Source organism: Saimiri boliviensis, chromosome 1 (assembly GCF_048565385.1).
Source record: "Saimiri boliviensis isolate mSaiBol1 chromosome 1, mSaiBol1.pri, whole genome shotgun sequence".
Lineage (NCBI taxonomy): Eukaryota > Metazoa > Chordata > Mammalia > Primates > Cebidae > Saimiri > Saimiri boliviensis.
This window is the reverse complement of record NC_133449.1, coordinates 234583334-234601193: the sequence shown is the minus strand read 5'-3', so window position 1 is coordinate 234601193 and position 17860 is coordinate 234583334.

Sequence of the window (17860 nt, the reverse complement as noted above, 5' to 3'; positions counted from 1 at the left end):
ATTTAATTTTTCTGGTGACGATGACTGTTTTTAAATTTACAATTCTCGGCCGTGTGCAGCGGCTCACACCTGTAATCCCAGCATTTTGGGAGGCCAAGACAAAAGGATCACAAGGTCAGGAGTTCAAAACTAGCCTGGCCAACATGGTGAAACCCTGTGTCTACTAAAAACACAAAAATTAGCCGGCCGTGGTGGTGCTCGCCTGTAATCTCATCTACTCAGGAGGCTGAGGTAGGAGAATCGCTTGAACCCAAGAGGTGGAGGTTGCAGTGAGCTGAGATCATGCCACTGCACTCCAGCCTGGGCAATAGAGGCAAGACTCCATCTCAAAAAAAAAATGCATTTCTCCCCTGTTTATCTTCTCTGCCACTTTTAAAACACTCCAATCCTTCCTGTCTGTATTTTCTGATATTGTTCCAGTTAAATTTCTTCTTTGGGAAATAAAAATATCTTTTGTTTCCCTTATTTATTTCCTGTAATTTGTTCCCAAGGCCTCAAGTCTAAAAGCTGTCCTTGATCCTTGAACTTATACTGAGTTCCCACAGTCACTTCCTCAGCTGGCCTGCCTGGCGCTATCTCTAAAACATTCCTAGAATCGCTCCTTGCTGAGACTGAAACCCATGTGCTCACCTTCAGCTCAACTTATCTTGACTTCCAGTTTTTCCATATATGGTCCTTATACCTCCCTGTTGTCTGAAGGTCCGCAGAAGATATCTGCTCCACATCACCAAGCATACATATCACTTTCTTGGTTGTTCTCCTCTGGCCTTTTGGGACTTCCCTGGGCTACCTTCTATCTTCAAATCTGATATTGGTCTTCAAATTATTTCATCTGAGCCAGTGATCACATGTAGAAGCTTGTGTTTCATTTTGTTTTGTTTTTCCACTGGCTCTGCTACTCACATGATAAAAAGTTGGAGATGAGGTATTGAACTTGATTCAGTGAGTAGAAAGCAGGGATTTAAAATACTTGGCACATGTCCTACGTTGAGTGCAGCTCTAAGGATGAATGAGTCTAAAACCATAGCAAATAATTTATTATTATGGATCTCTGTTAGCAGTACTATCACTTTACTGATGATCGCAATGGAGCTCATCATAATATAAAGAAATGCATTAGCAAATATGGAAGCTCAGAAAGACTCTATTACATGGTCTTTAAAGATTATCTGGGCTGGGTGCAGTGGCTCACACTTGTAATCCCAGCACTTTGGGAGGCTGAGACGGGAGAATTGCTTGAGACCAGCCCGGACAACATAGCAAGACCCCATTTGTACAATAACAACAATAATAATGTTTTTAAAAAGAAGAATTTCCTGCCCACAGTGCTACCTCCCTTCTCTAAAGCATACTGTATTTTTTCATGACTATCAAACTACTCAGCGATGAAGTGTTCTCTTACAGTTTTCTGTGGATTAGCTTTGTCCCTGATGAGACCCATGGAAACAAGACCCATGGAGTGCAGCTCTAAGGATGAATAAGTGTAAAACCATAGCAGAGAATGTATTATTATGGCTCTCTATTAGCAGTACTATAATTTTACTGATGATGGCAATGGCTCTCATCATAATACAAAGAAATGCATTAGCATAAATGGATGCTCAGAAAGGTTCTATCTTACTCCTACACTCTGTAGTACCAGCTTGAGGACAAGTAAGCTCACAAGAATACGTTTTGATTGGCAATAGAATTTCATCCTAATGATTTTCTTTATCATAGTGAATAAAGGATGGTTTATGGCTTCTAATAAGATGGCAAAGTTGAAAAAAAATCACTAAGTACAATTATATCGCTAGGAAAAAATTGCTCTGAGCCTTCCCAAATCCCTGAACACAGTCCCCAGCAATCCCTGGGCACTTAGAGCTGAATTTCCTGCATATTTCCCTGCTTTGGTTAGTCTTCTGCCAGGGGAGTCACAGCAGCACAGCACCGCATCTCTATTCAACCCGCCCGCCTTTCCTGACCACATTCCTCTCGGCCTCCTCACTTTGTAGGTCAAACCCTGAAAATGCCACATTTATCAGAGACAATTGACTCAAAAGGCATAAAGACCCCCCACACCCACTCACTGCTATACTAGCCTCATGGTTCTCATTCCTCATCTCTGCTGCCAAAGGAAAAGAGAAATTCACATTTGATAAGCACCTACTCTGGGCCAGGGACTCCTCGACTAGGTTGTTTTACTCGTGTGTGTGTGTGTGTGTGTGTGTGTGTGTGTCTTCCCAACTCTTTCTCTACTGCCTTTCTTATTCTTTTTGTACCTTTCTCTCTCTTCTTCTCTCTGCTAGAGGTAGATTTGGAACTGGTTTAAGTTTGAGGTGCCAGAAATGTACAAAAGGCCAGATTTTCATGCTGTAATTAGTGCCACCATGGCTAATTTTTTTTTTCTTCTAGACAGGATTTTACTCTGGAGTGGTGCGTGCCACCAAAGCTGGCTAATTTTTGTATTTTTTGTAGATACGGGGTTGTGCCATATCACCGAGGCTGGTCTCGAACTCCTGACCTCAAGTAATCTGCCCAACTTGGCCTCCCAAAGTCCTGGATCACAGACATGAGCCACTGCACCTGGCCATGGCCAATTTCAAGTTACAAACATGGCATCACTGAATGCAGAGTGAGATGTGCACATCCACTCCCGTCAGCAGGGTGGATGTGCCTCTGGTTTGGAGTAAGGGCAGGTAGCTCTGCAACTCCAAACTTTCTTACCCCAGAGTTCTGTGAAACCAATTCATAAAGAATACATACAAATCTGGCTTCTTTGGGTGGGCGCAGGGGGCGCAGGGGAGCACAGTGGGGCATCTTACTTTAATTTTTTTTCCGGAAATGGTCTTGTTCTGTTGCCCAGGCTGAAGTACAGTGGTGCAGTCACAGCTCACTACAGCCTGAAACTCCTAGCCTCAAGCAAACCTCATGTATCAGCCTCCTGAGTAGCTAGGACTTACAGGCATGCACCACTACCCAGGGCTAATTTTTCATGTTCTTTTTTTTGTTTTGGTTTGGTTTAGGGATTTTGTTTTTTTTTCAGATACGGGGTCTCACTATGTTTTTGCCCATGCTAGTCCTAAATGCCTGGCTGCAAGCTACCCTCCCACCTTGGCCTTCCAAAGAGCTGGGATCACAGGCGTGAGCCACCATGTCCAGGGTCTCTTGTTATATGGAGAGGATGAGTTATTCATCTACGACTGCCCAACATTCATTGCAGGAAAAAGCCTGCTCAGTTTGGGAAAAGCATTTGCTCCAGCTTCTTTCATTCAAAGCATGCAAAGTACGTTTAACAAATGACACTTAATAAAAAATAAATGGCACCTTAAGACCATTCATGCAGAGGACTTCCTGACAATGACTGGAAGTGCCAACTAGCCCATGAGCTAATTATCCTCTAAATTCCCTTTTCTTCCCCAGTGTGGAGGTGAGATCTAATCTGAAAGATTAAAATCTTTGCATGATTACAGTATGTGGTAATTGTTAAGCTCTGCAGTTACATCCTCAATAGCTACTAAGTAAGTGCAAAGAATTGCAAGGTGATTTGTGCCTGTAAGATAAATTCCAAGAATTTTGCTTTCAAGAAGGCAGGGAAATGGAAGTGGCAGAATAACAGATGTGCTAAGTGAGGTGATTTATTGTGTAGTTTAGGAAAGAGAGACTTCGGGGTCTCAGGATTCACAGAAAGGCCAAATCGTAGAATGCCTTCCCATGCATTTCTTAGGTTGTGCTATACTTCACATGAAAGCACCGCTCAAGTGGATAAAGTTATCTAAGGAGTATTTAGATTGTACTTTGGGAAGGGTTCCAAACGTCTGCTATTCTCATAGTAGAGGAAACCACCAAAGTATGTTTCCAACAACCTCAAGCACAAAAAGTCAAGTCCAATCTTCAACTCAGTGCCAGAAAAATAATATGATTTTACACACACACACGCACACGCACACACACACACACAGAGAGGTGTGTGTGGGGGGAATAAAAAAACAATAGAAAAGTTAAAGAAGAAAGAAAAATAATAAAGCTTTTAGTAGTTATATTTCCAACTCTACAACTATGTGGTTTTGTGCCAACAATTCTTTGGTAGATCTTAGTAATTCTTTAGTAGACTTAGCAGCTCACACCGGAAAATTCATTCATTAAACAAATATTTATTCAGCACCCACGGCATACCAGGCTCCTGTTCTTGGTACTGGGGACATGATGGTTAAAAAAAAATGGATGAAGATCTCTCCTCTCTTTGAATTCAGAGTCTAGCAGGAAGAACATTTTAAAAATAAGTATTAAGCCAGGTGTGGTGGCACATGCCTGTGGTCCCAGCTACTCCAGAGGCTGAAGTGGGAGGACCCCTTGAACCCAGGAGGTCGAGGGTGCATTGAGCCATGATTGAGCCACTGCACTCTAGCCTGGGCAACAGAGCAAGAGCCCATTTAAATAAATAAATTAACTAAGTACTAACTACAAGTCCTAGGAAGAAGAAGGACAGGGCGCTGTGAAAAGTGTAAGGGTTTATCCTATTCTGGGTGTCAAGGACAGCATCAATGAGAAAGTAACAATGCATAATTTGACCAAAGAATGAGTCAGCACTAGCCAGGAGAAGGGGAGAAGGGCAAAGCCTTGCCTTGCTGCAACCAAGCAATTGAAAAGGAGTTTCCGGAACTATTGTCTGGTGGTGCATTTCTCCTCCCATCCTTGAAGATCCTCCAACTAGTTTGCTCAATGTAGCTAAGATCTCTTTAATCTTTCTAGCTGTAACTTCTGATGTTACTGATAGGTATAGGCACACTTTTAAGAGAACAGGAAATATCAGATTCGATGAAACGGGGCCTTTAGGAAGACAGGTGATAATGGGTTTCTAGAAATTAATTCTCAGAATGGTCCAGGAGTGGCTTGAGTATCCAGTCTGTGCAGGTATCCAGGAGTCTGGCTTACTTACATGGCATGGAGTAAATGGCAACTCACTGGTGGTTGGTAAACAGAACCATCTCAGGCAATCAAAAAAGATACAAAGTGACAAACACAACTAGATAAGTGTCCATTTTATACCTCATGTTTAATTGTATGGACTCAGCTTAAACCATGTCAATGTCGAGAATTTTTGGAAAATTCACCCATTTCCCTTAAAGGTAGGATTTTTCACCTGACACCAGAATAGGAGCCACACCATTCATTTTGCATAGCCTACTTAGTATATTATTACTGGATGGTTTTTAAATTTATGATTTTAGAAGTAGATTTTGTTTTGTAAAGAAAATTAGAAAAGTAAGAAACAAGGAAGTATATCATTATCCAAATAAAACCATAGCCTATTGTTGGATATAATTCTTTTCAGCCTTTTTTATACATTATTCTTGAGTTTTAGTTTTTCTTCTACTTAATGTGACTGATTTAGCACTCCACATGCAACTGAGTGACATCTTATTTTTACTTAACATTCCATTATAAACGTACTGCCCATTATGACATACTTTTTGTAAAAATATGTTAAACAATTGTACACTATTTCATGAGGTAAATATGCCATTGTTTGCCTCACTAGTCTTCTGTGGTGGGACATTTAGGGATCTCATTAACATTCCTTTTAACTAGAAGTTTATTTTGTTTTGTTTTGTTTTTTGACACAGAGTCTTGCTCTGTCACCCAGGCAAGAGTGCAGTGGTGCCATCTTGGTTCACTGCAACCTCCGCCTTTGGTATCAAGCAATTCTCCTGCCTCAGCCTCCCAAGTAGCTGGAATTACAAGTACACACCACCACACCCATCTACTTTTTAAATTTTTAGTAGAGACAGAGTTTCACCATCTTGACCAGGCGGGTCTCAAACTCCCGTACTCAGGTGATCCACCCGCCTTGGCCTTTCACAGTGTTAGGATTACAAGTGTGAGCCACTGTGCCTGGCCTTTACTAGAAGTTTTTTTAATCATTGGGATTAGTTTCATCATAAGGACTCTGAGATGTTGCATAATTGGGTCAATGGTATAAAACTTTGACATTCCTAAAATGTAGAGTTCACATTGTGTTTTCAAATAGTATACAATGTATACTCCCATTGACAATGTATGAAAGCACACACTCTTGTCAGCTCGCTTGCTCTCTTTCTCCAAACATTTACTAAGTGTAATTTTTACTAATTTCTTGGGAAAAAAAAAAAAAGAGGGTGTCATTTTGTCTTGGTTTGTACCTTACAAGGCCAACATCACCCTGATACCAAAACCAGACAAGTATAAAACAAAAAAAGAAAACTGTAGGCCAATGTCCCTGATGGGCATAAATGCAAAAATCCTCCACAAAATACTAGCAAACCAAATCTAATAGCACATTAAAAAGATTATTCAACACGAGAAAGTGGGATTCATCCCAGGGATACAAGGATGCTTCAATATATGTCAATTAATCTGATACATCACATTCAGAATGAGGGACAAAACCAATATGATCATCTCAATAAATGCAGAAAAAGTGTTTAATAAAATTCAACATCACTTCATGATAAAAAACCCTAAACAGTTGTAGAAGGAACATATCTCAACACAATAAACACATGTGTGACAAACCCATAGCTAATATCGTACTGAGTGAGGAAAAGTTGAAAGCTTTTCCTCAAAGATCAGGAGCAAGACATGGATGTCCACTGTCACCACTTCTATTTAACATAGTATTAGATGTCCTAGCCAGAGCAATTAGACAAGATAAAAAAATGAAGGGCACCCAAATTGAAAAGGAGTAAGTTGAATTATCCCTGTTTGTAGGCAGCATGTTTTATATATAGAAAACCCTAAAGACTCCATCAAAACCCTGCTAGAACTAACAAATGAATTCAGTAAAGTTGCAGGATAACACTCCACATACAACTCCCAGTGCTATTTTATTTTTATTTGACATTCCCTCATAAACATTTTCCCCATTGTGACATAGTTTGCAAATACTATGTTTATGTTAAAATTCAGTGGCATCTGTTGAGAAGCAAAGAGAACAGGGAAAAAATATTAGCATTTTAATATGCCAACAGCAAACAATCTGTAAAAGAAATAAAGAAAGTAATTCCATTTACAATGGATACAAAAATAATAAAATGCATAGGAATAAATTTAACCAAGAAAGTTGTCTAATGTTTGTTTCTACGATGAAAACTATAAAACACCGATGAAAAAAATTGAACGGGAAACTAATAAATGGAGAGATATCCTGAGTTCATGGATTAGAAGAATTAATACTCTTAAAATGTCCAAACTATGCAAAACTGTCTACTAATTTAACGTAATCTCTACCAAAATACCAATGACATTTTTCACTGAAGTTAAAAAAAAAATCATAAAATTTGTACGGAACCACAAAAATATCCCAAACAGCCAAAGCATTTTTGAGCAAAAGAACAGAGCTGAAGGCATCACACCAACTGACTTTAAAATACACTACAAAACAGTAGTAAGCAAAACAGCATGTTGCTAGCAGAAAAGCAGACACAGACCAATGGGACATAATAAAGAACTGAGAAATAAATCCATGCATTTAAAGCCAACTGAGTTTTGACAAAGGCACCAGAAAAACGCAATGGGCAAAGAAAGTGTCTTCAATAAATGGTACTGAGAAAACTGGATATCCACATGCAGAAGAATGAAACTAGACCCCAATTTCTTACCACTTACAGAAAACAAAACAGATTAAAGATTAAAGACTTAATGTAAGACCCCAAACTATGAAATTGCTAGAAGAAAACATTGGGGAAGCACTTCATGATGCTGGTCTGGGCAATTTTTTTTAATAAGACCTCAAAAGCACAGGCAACAAAAGTAAAATAGACAAACAAGATTACATCAAGCTCAAAAGCTTCTGCACCGCAAAGGAAACAATCCACAGAGTGGAGAGGCAACCCACAGAACGAAAAAATATATTCACATGCTATGCACCTACAAGGGATTGCTATCCAGAATATGTAAGGAATTCAAATAACTCAATAGCAAAAAAAAAAAAAAAATCTGATTTTAAAATGGACGAAAGATTGACATTTCTCAAAAGAAGTTATACAAATGGCCAACAGGTTATGAAAAAGTACTCAGCATCACTAAGAATCAGGGAAATGCAAGCCAAAACTACAACGAGGTATCATCTCACTCCAGTTAGAATGGCTACTATCAAAAAGACAAAAAATAAACAAATGCCACGAGGATGTGGATAAATGGGAACTCGTCCACTGTGATGGGAATGTAAATTTGTATAGCCATTACAGACAACAGTATGGAGTTCCTCAAAAAATCAAAAATAAAACTATCATATAATCCAACAATCCCACTACTGGGTATGTATCCAAAGGAAGGGAAATCAGTGTGTGGAAGAGGTATCTGCACTCCCATATTTATTGCAGCACTCTTCACAAGGCCAAGATATGGAATCAACCTAAGTGTCCATCAACAGATGAATGTATTTAAAAATTGTGGATATATACACAACAGAATACCGTTCAGCCATAAAAAGAATGAAATCCTTTATTTGAGACACCATGCCTAAACCTAGAAAACATTAAGTTAAGTAAAATAAGCCAAGCACAGAACAAATACCACACAATTTCATTCATGTGGAGTCTCAAAATGTTGATCTCATGGAAGTAGGGAGTCAAGGCTAGGTGTGGTGGCTCACGCATGTAATCCTAGCAGTTTGGGAGGCTGAGGCAGGTGGATCACCTCAGGTCAGGAGTTCGAGACCAGCCTGACCAACATGGTGAAACCCCGTCTCTACTAAAAATACAAAAATTACCTGGGCATAGTAATCCCAGCTACTGGGGAGGCTGAGGCAGGAGAATGACTTGAACCCAGGAGGCAGAAGTTGCAGTAAGCCAAGATTGTGCCATTACACTCCAGCCTGGGTGACAAGAGTAAGACTCTGTGCGTGGTGGCTCAAGCCTGTAATCTCAATACTTTGGGAGGCTGAGGCAGGTGGATCACCTGAGGTCAGCCTGGCCAACATGGTGAGACCGCGTCTCTACTAAACATACCAAAAAATTAGCCAGGCATGGTGGTGGGCACCTGTAATCCCAGCTACTCAGGAGGCTGAGACAGGAGAATCACTGAGCCCGGGAGGCAGAGGTTACAGTGAGCCGAGACCTTGCCATTGTACTCCAGCGTGAGCAATAAGAATTCAACTCTGTCTCAAAAAAGAAAAGAAAAAGAAGAAGAAATTTAAAAAACAAAAAACAAAAAAGGATAGTATTTTAATCTGCATTTCTGTGAAATTGACAATTTTCACATTTTAGTAGTTTTCCTTTAATATTCATGTTCCTTTTTATTTTCGATTAGCCCATTTTCATAATAAAAAAAAAATTTCAACTGGGCATAGTGGCTCACACCTGTAATCCACTGAGGTGTGGCTCACCGAGGAGACTGAGGAGGGTGGATCACCTGAGGTCAGAAGTTCGAGACCGACCTGGCCGACAGAGCAAAACCCCATCTCTGTTACAAATATAAAAATTAGCTGGGCGTGATGGCACATGCCTGTAGTCCCAGCTACTTGGGAGGCTGAGGCAAGAGAATTACTTGAACCCAGAAGGCAGAGGTTGCGGTGAGTGGAGACCATGCCATTGGACAAGAGTGACAAGAGCGAAACTCCATCTCAGAGAAACAAAATAATTCTCAGTTTTGCCTTAAAATATTTAAACATATAGAACCATTTATGTTAATTCCAACCTGTGACCATAATACAAATAAGACAACTTTTATTTGAAATACTTATTTAAATACAACTTATTTTTATCTCAAATTAACTGAACCGCTCTAAAACTGAATACAATGTACCTTCTTCTGGACAAATAGTCTTTTCTTGCTTATGTTCTTACAGCTTGCCTTCTTACCTTTCTATATGTATGTTTTTATGTACAGTCATACACTGTATATTGATGTTTCCATCAGCAACAGACCACATATATAATGGTGGTCTTACAAGGTTGTAATACTGTATTTTTACTATACCTTTTTTATGTTTAGATACACAAATTGTGTTACAATTTTGCCTACAGTAACGTGCTACCTAGGCTTGTAGCCGAGGAGCAACAGGCTATACCATACAGCAGCGTTTCCATTGTTAAGTGATTCATGACTGTGTATATGAAAGTACATATGCAGTCATAATATACATACATACTTTTGTGTATACACTCCTATTCATATGCATGTTTATAAAGGAGACATACTTGTGTGTACATATAGATGTATGTGTACCTATACGCACATCCATGCATACACAATGTGCAAGCAGAGGCGAAAAGAGGAGATAAAATTGTTTTATTCCCTTTGGTCTTAGTCACCAGCCCAAGAAAATATTTGACTAAGTTATAGGTGTCAATTATACATATAGATGTCAAATGTTCTTGTCCATAGAAACATAAAAAATTAAAAATTGGCCGGGCACGGTGGCTCAAGCCTGTAATCCCAGCACTTTGGGAGGCTGAGGCGGGTGGATCACAAGGTCGAGAGATCGAGACCATCCTGGTCAACATGGTGAAACCCTGTCTCTACTAAAAATATAAAAAAAATAGCTGGGCATGGTGGCACGTGCCTGTAATCCCAGCTACTTAGGAGGCTGAGGCAGGAGAATTGCCTGAACCCAGGAGGCGGAGGTTGCGGTGAGCCGAGATCGCGCCATTGCACTCCAGCCTGGGTACCAAGAGCGAAACTCCATCTCAAAAAAAAAAAAAAAAAAAAAAAAAATTAAAAATTGAATGTAAAATTAAAATATTAAGGAGAACATTTTATTTAAAAAAAAAAAAAAAAAAGCAGGCATGGGGCCAGGTGCAGTGGCTTATGCCTATAATCCCAGCCCTTTGGAAGATAGAGGTGAGTAGATCACCTGAGGTCAGGAGTTCAAGACCAGCCTCACCAACATGGTGAAATCCTGTCTCTACTAAAAATACAAAAAAATTAGCTGGGCATGGTGGCACATGCCTGTAACCCCAGCTACTTGGGAGGCTGAGGCAGGAGAATCGCTGAAACCGGGGAAGCGGAGGTTGCAATGAACCAAAACCAAACTCCATCATACACCAAAAAAAGAAAAAAAAAAGGAGGTATGTGGGTTTTTTTCTTTTTTAATAACTACTTGGAAGGTTGCACACTGATTTCCCTGAAAACATTTTCTTAGAGTCTTCATTTGCAACTGCTTTCAAAATTAGTTTCTGAGTCTCCTTTACTTTTATTCCAAATGACACATTACTCCGGTTGACTATGACTTTTATTCATTTATTTTGATTTAATCTACTTTGGGAGGTTCCAATAGCAAAGTTTCTCACATCTGAAGTACTAGAGAATTGCCACAACGTATCTGTCCATATTAGTACATATTACCGAGCATCTAACAAAGGTTGGGAGGAGGTTTTAAAAATTTATGTATTTATTTTTTGAGACAGAGTTTCACTCTTGTTGCCCAGGCTGGTGCAATGGCGCTATCTTGGCTCACTGCAACCTCCACCTCCTTGGTTCAAGGGATTCTCCTGCCTCAGCCTCCCAGGTAGCTGGGATTACAGGCATGCACTACCACGCCCAGCTAATTTTGTATTTTTAGTGCAGACAGGGGTTCACCATGTTGGTCAGGCTGCTCTTGAACTCTTGATATCAGGGTGATCCACTCATCTCGGCCTCCCAAAGTACGAGGATTACAGACATGAACCACCGTGCCTGGCCAGTAGGAGGTTTTAGAATAAGAATATAAGACATCTGAAGGTGGTGACTTCCAAGGAGCCCAGGTTCATCTTCATATGTTGGTTTCATGGGGGCCTCCATCACATCAGCAAGGGTGCCATGCATAACCTGTACCACCAAATGTGGTGGCCCTGCTTCTTAAATGTACACTTGAAAACTCCTTGAAAATCTTGAGTCCTTACTCAGGTTTGCTTTTATTTTCCAAAAACTCAGAAAAGTTGTGTAAAATCAAAGTTAAACTGAAATTAGTGTAAGAGGGAGAGAGAGACCACCTCCACCTCCATCACCCCCACTCCCTCTTAGCTCTCATGTGGGCTCTTTGCTGTGTCTAGGAACCAAACTGACATAAGGCAGATTAGCAAGAGAAAAACATATATGTTTTGTTTTGCAAGGGTTTTTTTGTTTGTTTGTTTTTGTTTTTAGAGACAGGGTCTCACCATATTGCCCAGGCTGGTCTCAAACTCCTGCAATAAAAAAATCCTCCTGTCTTGGCCTCGCGAGTAGCTGGGATTACAGGCATGAGCCAGCCACGACCAGCCCAAGTTTCATTAGTTTTGCGTGTACATGGGGTCTCCACCTTAAGAGTGAAGTCCAAAGAAATGGCCAGTGCATTATGCTTTTATGCTTTTTGGACAAAGAACAATAAATGTGTGAAGAAATGACAGGACAAAGGGAAACTGGCCAGGGACGTAAAATCTAGGGGAGTCCCTAGGAGATATATGGGGAGTATAGAAGCAAGGGATGATAAGGGTTACTTTGGAAAGTTTATTTATTTGGGTCCATTACAGCCCTAATTCCCAGTCTTCTGGTGCTCATCAGGTCCATTTTCTTGTCCTGGTACAGGAAAGACCCCCCTCTTGGACTAGTCTTTATGGCTGGTTGCATGCAAGAACAGACAGGTCAGCCAGACCCTTCTGAAACTACAATTTCTCCAATATTTTCAACTCAAGGTAATGAATATAACAATGCAGCATATTTTGAGATGTCATATCCTTCACTCCTTCATTAGTAAGGCTTCACTATGTCAGATTTAACAAGGTTTTGTTAAATGCTCTGTGTACCCACAATTTTGAGCACCGCATTTTCTGATGAAATATGGATTCGTGAAGTCTACAAAGGTATAATACCACAATTTAGAACATTATCATATGGTGATCCTTTGAGTATAGAATAGTGCTTACGTCAATATTAATTCTGAAAATTCCCAAGATGCCCATTTTCTGAGGTGAAATTAGCAATGTGATTGATTATTCATTTAAAAACTACACGGGCATCTCAGCAACCATGAACTAATGTCTTTGGTAGATGAATAATTTTTTTACTCTAATCACAAGAAGAAACCCAGTGCATCAGAAAAGTCATCAGTAAAAACATTAAAAGATATGTGCCAGCTGTTTCTGGCAGCATGTTGAAGAGGGAATGGAGCAAAACAATAAGAAATGTTTGCCATATGTTGGAAAATGAAGGGTAATGGAAAATATTCATAAAGACTAACACTTGTCTGCATGTTATTCAGGTGCACAGATAAAGCACATCTTCTAGTGACTCTTCTGAATGCAAATAACTCTAAGGCTCAGGCAGTCATTTCCAGAGTCTTGAAATCCCTTATGCAGACTGAACCATCATTGGTGTCAGTTTTGCCTGCATAAGCACTTTAAGATGAAATCCTAACCTCTGAATTAGCATAAAACATTCCATATAAAAATCATTCACATTAGAGGCTCTCTTTGTCCGTTTTCAAATTGGCATTGCTATTGTCTAGTATTTCAGATCAGTTTAGAAATCTTTCCCCTTCTCTAATTCCATTTCCTTGGCTCTGGGTCTGACATTCTTCATCAGGTCTATCAAGTGGGTTACTTCCCCTATATTTGCTAGAGCCTATAGAGATTGGGGTAGGGGGAAGGAATATATGGAATTCTCCCGACTATTGTGGTTCAAATCAAGCTGGCAAGAAACCATTTTCCCTGCTTATATTTACACGGGTATGATAGCTTTATTTCCCCCAGGAGTCCTCTGTCTTCTCCAGAAATTTGACCAGGTGTGACTCATTTATCTGTGTGTTATTCAGGTGCACAGATAAAATACATCCATCTCTTCTGAATGCAAACTCTCAGCAAGAGTAAGCCAAGTAAGCTTTGTCACATCAAGAAGCAAGTGGGCAGACAGTGGACAAGAAAAACCCTACGGAGTAAAAGCAGCTCAAGATGCACACAGCCCTTCCCAAAGGCTAGTCAGTGAGTGAGTCAGTCATTGATTAATCCGATTGTGAATTTGATAACCTAGTCCAGGCTCAAACACTTGAAAGCTACTTCCCCAGGACTTATGGGAGGGCCGGAAAAGATAGCACTCAGGACTGCAGGATCCCAGGTCTGACTTTGTGGTCACGTGGCCGCCATGTAGCCTCCTTACTTTGGACCGCTTTGTTGAAGTGGGGACCTATGGAGGTTGCCTAGACAACTTTGCTTTAAAAATTCTTGAGAAGCAGAGGATAGACTAACTCAACACCCCTGGAGTTATATAGAAATTTGTGGGAGTATTTGATTGTCACACTGATGAGGAGGCACCACTAGCATTTAGTGGGTGGGGCCAGAGGCAGTAAACATGCTGCAGCGTGTGGGATATGGTCCCCATATCAGATTTCCCCAACTTCTGCCCAAATTTCAAATGTCCAATCGTGCAAGTGAAAAACCACAATATAATGATCTGAGCCTAATATCTAACTCCGTTTAACACATATACACAAGATATTTTTAACAGTTTTAATACACATTGACTTTTTCAAGAATGCAACCATTGTGTGTAAATACTTTGTTTTGTTTGAAATTGACCAGCCTTTCCATAAATCTCTGATGGCAAGGCATGGGTCTGCATATGTAACTGTCATATTTTTATACCGATACAAATGTACTTACATCATTGCCTTTATTTCAAAATGTCAAATGTAAAGAAAAAGTGTTGACAATATTCCGTTGAATATTGTCTTACTTCTCTGAATCTCAAACTAATTCATTACAAATAGTTGTATCGGACTTAGAACTATCTTTCAGTTTGGCCATGCCAAAAAAATGCACACTTTTATTATTTATTACTTTTCTTTCATTTTTCCTTTCTATTAGTTTGTGCTAGACCCTGCGTGCCTCACTGACATCCCCCCTTCAGGACTTCCCCAGCAGCCGAGAGCATTGATCGTGAGCACCCGGGGCTCAGGGTCACCTCCGCCTCCCCACAATTACTCCTGTCTTAAAAGAGCTGCCTCTTCCAAGGTCCTGCCCCATGACTCCTCTGCAGGAGGAACCCTCATCCACTTACTGGTCACTGGGGGATAATAAGGCCCCAGTTAGGCACAATTCTACAAGATCAGCCTGCTCTGGAGCTCCCTGTGGGATCTGCTGGGTCGTTTGTGGAACTGCATGGCAGCATGACCCAGCTTCTCCCTCTGCCCAACCCTGCTTACATCTCCCTCCCACAGGTGATGATTCTAAGAGTATGTCCCCAAACACCATCTGTTTCCTGGGGAACCTGACCTGTGGAACGGTGAAAGCGTTATAATCGATTTTGGACATTGGGCATTACATCATCTAACAATAGTAAAGGGGGACATGAAAAAATATTTGCAATAAATGAGAGGCACCAGTTTTCATGGGGTTGAGAACCGCTGGACAAGGTGATCTCTTCAGGGTTCCTCCTTTCGGATACGAATGGTTTTTCTAGCTGCTGAAATTAACCAAGTCTCAAAATAATACCTTATGTAACTGTTTTGCACCCACTTGAATAGAATAAGTTGTCCGGTACAGCATCATTACACATCAGCACTTTTTTTCTAGACTATCCACCCACCATGCGATGTATCCCTGGGGGAGTAATTGCTATATGTGATGCAGCCAGCAAAGCCCAAGGCATGCGTGCGGGCAGAGCAGTGTGTCTCATACCATAGACTATATTACTGAGGCCTCACAGCAAAGTGTCCGTGGCTATATTTAACTCTCTCTGAGAGACACTACGTGCCCAAGAAGATAATAAACTGGCTCAACAACATCAGGCACTTTGCTCTTTGAAATTTTTTAGATGACATAGTTTTAATTTTATCCTTAATATTCCAATGTTGTAATTCTCTTAGAACCATCAACCGAAAAAGAATCACAGAGCCAGAGTGCAGCTGAGGAGCGTGTATGCACGTGCTTGAATATGTGTGTGTGTGTGTGTGTGTGTGTGTGTGTGTGTGTGTGGTATGTGTGCATGTGTATGCTCTGTGTGTCTGTGTGTAAGCGAATGCTTGCTGGCCTAAGAGACAGGAGAGGAGGAGATTGCAAAAGTGAGACCAGTGACTAAGTTCTTACTTTCTGACTAGGCTGTCCCCCACCAACGATGCAAAACCCCTTGAAAGTACTTAGTTTCCCCTCATGTCAGAAAAGTGTTCGTTTATACTCGATCAAGCAGAATGAGGGCTATTTACCTGGTTCTGTGACTTCTTTCCAATCAGTTGTTAATCTAAGTCTTCACTGTGCCACTAGGTCATCAAGTTTCTTGCTCATTGGACTTTCAACACAGATCAGAGACTGAAAGCTTGGCCCCGCCTCTTCAGCGCTAGCCTGCTGCCCCCAGGCCGACCAGGTATTGCAGAGGCTGTTTAGTCCCTCAGCATCTCTTTCTTAATTCCTTCACCTGCCATACTGGAATTCAGAGTTCCCACCTTTAATTCCTTTTAGGGGTGTAGAGATGGTTAAAGCAATAATGTTTTTCAAGTAGAGAGATATTCCAGATTAAAGACACTACGTAACTGAACACATTCTGCTTCCAGTGACGTAAGTTTATGTAATTGCAAGCTAGGAAAATAAGGTTAGGCCAGGTGTTCCTACTGCAGCAGTGATACTATTTGCCTGACTCTCAAGATGTGGGGCCTGCCTCAACCTTTTTTTAAAAAGCACTAATTCCCAAGAATGAGGATATTGGCTTAAGAAAGAAATGCTCTCACTCGCTGAACTTTCATTGCATTAATACATAAAGGTGTACAATTCCATTCCAAAGTCAGTTCAAGGCTAAAAATCGAGTTCATAATAAATGGCACATTTACTACTTCATCATGTCATTTGTACTTCAGAGAGAGCTTTCATAAAAATATTACTGTTGCTTTTAAAGATGGGAAGGCTGTGTAAGGTAGCCCAGTCAACCTGAGTAAATGCTTTGCATGTTCATTTTCTTCCAGAGGTAAACAGGTCACCTTCTCTCCCACATAAAATTAGCGTAATATCCTGTCACATGTCTGCTCTGCTGCTCAATGCTTCACTCTTACATCCCAAGACAGTGCTGATTACTGTAGATCCTGGCACATCACTGTGAGAAGTTCAGCCACGCCAAGTCTACAAACCACAATGGGAGTATCAAATGCATTACAAAGATAATAAGAAAAGTGGTTTGAAAGGCTGGGTGTGCTGGCTTACACCTGTAATCCCATCACTTTGGAAAGCTGAGATAGGAGACTTGCTGGAGGCCAGGAGTTCAAGACCAGCCTGGGCAACAAAGCAAGACCCTATCTCTAAAAAAATTTTTTTAATTAGCTGGGCATGGTGGTGCACGCCTGTAGTCTGAGCTCCTTGGGAGACTGAGGTGGGAGGATCACCTGAACCCATAAGTTTGAGGCTGCAATAAGCTATGATCATGCCACTGCACTCTAGCCTGGTTGACAGAGCAAGACACTGTCAAAAAAGTGTTTTGGAGGTCTGAGCTGTTTGCCAACAGACTACTTCTATAAAATAATGCTATGGCAAAGACTTGGAACCAACCCAAATGCCTATCGATTATAGACTGGATAAAGAAAATATGGCGTATATACACCATGGAATACTATGCAACGATAAAAAGGATGAGCTCATGTCCTTTGTAGGGACATGAATGAACCTAGAAGCTATCATTCTTAGCAAACTATCACAAGAATAGAAAATCAAACATCACACGTTCTCACTCATAAGTGTGAGTTGAACAATGAGAACACATGGACACAGGGAGGGGAACATCACACATGCCTGTCAGGGGGCGGGGGGCTGGGGGAGGGATAGCATTAGGAGAAATGTCTAATGTAGATGATGGGTTGATGGGTGTAGCAAACCACCATGGCATGTGCACACCTATGTAACAATCCTGCAGGTTCTGTACCTGTACCCTAGAACTTAAAATATAATTTTTTAAAAATGCTATGGAAGAT